The 4,265-nt window shown below is 43.5% G+C and overlaps 1 long non-coding RNA gene across 1 annotated transcript; it reads left to right on the top strand.

Annotated features, from left to right (window-relative positions):
- The first annotated feature begins 550 nt into the window (after nt 1–550).
- Nucleotides 551–3,999, top strand: LOC115091510. Its single transcript, XR_003856739.1, has 3 exons — nt 551–744; nt 1,886–2,059; nt 2,322–3,999. It is a non-coding gene; the product is annotated as an uncharacterized LOC115091510 (long non-coding RNA).
- Nucleotides 4,000–4,265: the final 266 nt, after the last annotated feature.

The raw sequence follows: 4,265 nt of genomic DNA on the forward strand, positions 1-4,265 counted from the left end.
TAACCTGTTATATGTAAAGCCTGTTGCTAATTTATTGTTTCACTGTGAACCAAGGTGATGTATGATTATAACGTACCGCGGTATATAAGAATCTATAAATAAATAAAGAAAGAAAGAAAGAAAAGGAAATGGAAATCCTTGTCAGGATAGTGGCCCTGACCAGCGCTGTTTGTTTTCGGTCTGTCTGACTTCTGGAGAGCTTTTCTTCAGCCCTGGGTGTCTGAGGCCTCCAGCAGGAGCGCCCAGGTGGGTACCTCGCGCCTGGGCAACAGCACAGACGCATGCCCTGTATCCGAGCAACGAGTAAATCATTACCCGCTTTCTCTGGGGCTTTCCTGGAAGCAAAATGATTTTCCTCTCTCGCTCGTGGACACCGTGGCCTCTTCTTTTATCGTTACGGCAGTAGGGGGATGGTGTAATGAGCCAGAGAGGGAAGCATCCACACCAGCATTGCACTTCTTTGACACAGCCCTGTTTCCAGTTACTGCTAATGAAGGGGGAGCAATTGCTGAAAGAGCCCGCCTAGTGAACTCTGTGTTTCATTCGCAAAGGGAAACCAGGCCGGTAGGGTGCCTTGGAAAACTGCCTATATATCACGACGCACTCGCTTTTTCTGCAGGCAGATGCTTGCCAGAAAGCAATCCAACTAAAAGTGCCTTGGAAGCCGGCACGTCTTCTTAGCCGGGCTGAGGATGGAGATTTGCAAACAGGCCGGCTTACCCAGGCAGATCGGTATTTGTCCAGGTATGGCTGGGAAACTTGTGCTCCCCGGGATTGAAAATCTGCAGAAAGATTTCTTCACGATCAGACACAAATCGCTTTCCTAGCCATGTGGGTGGGAATCAGGGGATATACTTTGGGGCTTAATTCACCAAACTGCTTGTAAACATTTTCTTTTAGCACGGGTGTTAAAATTATGTTTAGTGCACAAGTGCTAAAAAGTTTTAAACGTGTACACAATTAGGAAATAGCCATCAAGCATTAATAGCACCTGTGCAATTATTGTTTTTTATTCATGGTGCTTGTGCACTTTTTAGTGCATGTTTATTGCTGTTTTTCTCTCAGCTCCAAACGTGTTCCCTATAATCAAACAGCTAAAGGGGTGCAATGCCAGGTATTTCAGGGAAATCCTTAAGCCATTTTGCCCAGGGCTGCTTCACTTTCCATTTGAGGAGGAAGAATGGACCCTGAGGGGGCAATTAAGGGACCACAGATTCCCAGATTTACTGTTTTTAGTTGCATTATGCAGATTATCAGATAAACTTGCACTGAATGCCATATTATTCATGCTGAACAATTTTTTCAGGTCAGTTTTATATTGGAACACCATCACAATGTCCAGCTTCTTTATTGGCCCTCAGAAGAAAATACACATTTTATTTATTTATTTATTTATTTATTTATTTATTTATTTATTTATTTAGGAATTTTTTTATACCGGCATTAGTGGGCACATCATGCCAGTTCACATTCAACAAAAAAGATGAGAAAATACATAGAACAGGGCTTGGGGTGGGATCAAAAGGAATGAAGAGGCCAAGGTGGAAAAATAGAGGAACAACTGGTCAATAAAATTGCATATCTGTAAAAAATAACAATGTGTGTAATGACAAGCATAAAATGAAAACAGCTTTATACAAAGGCTCAGTGGCATATGCACGAGTTCGGAACAATATACAGTCTACATGGCAGAAATACAATATACATGGCTGGTTTCTAGAGTCTTGGAAGTTTATCCTCCTACTCATTCCCCCAATGGAGGACTGGCATTCGGGGCAGAAAATAAGGAAGTCCAAGACTTAACCCTATTATACTGAGTGAGTCCTTCCCTCTTGGCACAGGACTGAGATGAGTTTATGTAATAATTAATGTAATATAATTCTAGGCGTGCAAGCACTGGAATCCATATTCAGCCAGGATATAGAAAAAAAAAACAGAGCAAGACAGGAGGCAACAGTTCTTGTTCTTATTGACTGACCAGAATGGAGAAATGTCTCTGTGCCATCATGGGACTGGAAGCCATATATAGCATCTCTGAGGTACTGGAAACTACTAGCAGGTGAGTAGTTACAATCCCAAAGCAAAATCCAATATCTGGAGGAGCACCCATGCCAAACCAAAATGGTTAATCTAGAATGGTTGTTTTGCTTATTGGAAGATAGGGGTGGACCCATTACCCAGGAGAAGAACAGGTGGGGATGAGTCCATTAGCCAGGAAGGGAACTACATTGGAAGGAGGTATAGCAAGTTTCAGCAGCACATGTGGATTACATGTGATATATGTAAGATCCAGATTTACCTGCTTCTTCTTGGTTTAACAGGTGCTATGGGTGACTAGAGCATACTCACAGCTCTAGACTCAGCCAAGATCACACAAGTGGAGGAAGCCAAAGCATGGAGAATTAGAGAAAACTGTTGAGTCTCTGGTTCCTGAAACTGCACTTTTATCTGCCTTCTCCAGGTCTGGCATGCAGAATATATTTGAGAATGAGCCAGTATCAGAGTTCTTTCCATTAGACACACCTCCCACAAGTTGCTTATGTCTACCTCCATTGACACCTGACTAGAATCTTTCTGCACTGAGCATGGAGGGCCACACTAATGTACCCTCTTTGCTTGCTGAGCACCCAGTGATGTTGGGACAGTAGTGCTGGACAACAAAGTCCTCCAAGAGCTGAAGTCTGTGTGTTTGCACAGCCATCAGAAAGATTTGTTTCAGAAGTCCACAGACAACATCATAAACGTGGTGTACGGAGTGTCCAGTTTGGCAGCAGTGATCATTGACTGACAGACAGCAGCCATCTCTGACCTTGCTCTCACCTTCTAGCAGGGTTTTGAAATCTTCTGAATAACAATACCCTTGTTTACCACTTCCACAGCATACACACCATCCATAACCTGAGGACCACAGGCCAGAGGTGGAAGGGATGAAGCTGGACAAACTGTACATTCTAGGATGGAATAAGCTGTATACTGCACTCTATAGCTGAAGAGTCAGTGGAGGATGAGGGTGCCTCATGATGCTTTTCTGCTAAAGAACAGAGACTTTTGAATCTCTCATTGTCCATGACTGGTATGTTTTACTTGCCACTTCCATCCAATTATGCTCCCTAGGAATGCTTTCCTTGCATGCTGTCTTCTATTGGATAAGAGAATGATAGCATGTTGTTTTGCCTTATACAGGCTTGTCATCACCTGCTTTTGCTTTGGTTTTTGTTGTGTATGTGAACTTTACTTCTGTTTTGCTATTTGTGTTGCATTAGGGCCACTAGATGGTGTAATGGTACTATACACTAGATGGTGTAATGGTACTATACACTATTAAGTTCTGTTTACTTAGAAGGATGAAAAGTTGTACTAATGTGGAATTTTCCAGCTTCTTGGGATCAAGCAGAGTATGTGCAGGAATCTGCCAGTGTATGAATGGCAGGGTGACTCAGTCCAGTAGGGGAAGGTATTAGAGTGGTATAAAAAGCAAGGTTGTATGAGGTTTAGAGGCTGATCACTGAGGAAGGAATCTCAGGAAGGGGAGCCTTTGGAGGGTCCATGCCATCCAAGTGATTGGAGAGACAGCAAGTGACTCCTTCTGGGGTGCTACAAATGCTTGGAGTGAGGTATGGGAGAGTCTGAGGGAGCCTCCAAGAGCCCCTGAGGAGTGACTTATGAGCTGGAGTTACCTGGGGGGGGGGGCCCATCGAGTGATTATGTGAGACTGTGGATTCAGAGGAGAGACCTTGGAAGAGAGACTTTTGGGTGGGAGGAAGGAGATTAACTGCCCTGAGGAGAGTCTGTGAAGGATTAATCTAGGCCCAAAGAGCACTTGGGATTAAGAGTAACCAAAGCGGAAGTTGTGTGTGGAAAGAAGAGGACTGTGATTTTGACCAGCATGATCCGTGATCTGACTATTGAAATGGACTATGATTTGAACATTTTTTTTCTGTTGAGCTTTTTATTTTTAATAATAAACTATTTTTAGGAACATATGATATCCGAATAATGTGTTGGGGGGGGGGGGGGTTGTAGTTGTTTCCTCAGCCCATTTTGGGCCTTGCAGATGGTCTTGCCCCCTAGCCCATGGTTCCTAGAGATTATGATTGTTTCCCCATCCTGGCAGAGCCAGATCATCAATACTCCCCAGGGTTGGAAAGGTGACTCCTGAGGAAGGTGGGATTACATATGTATGGTCAATAGAAGCTGTGTATTTTGGAAATGATCTTGTGTTTGTTGTTATTGAACAGGCTTGGGTGGTAGGGGAAGGGATCTTT

This window comes from Rhinatrema bivittatum, chromosome 5 (genome assembly GCF_901001135.1).
Source record: "Rhinatrema bivittatum chromosome 5, aRhiBiv1.1, whole genome shotgun sequence".
NCBI classification, from domain to species: domain Eukaryota; kingdom Metazoa; phylum Chordata; class Amphibia; order Gymnophiona; family Rhinatrematidae; genus Rhinatrema; species Rhinatrema bivittatum.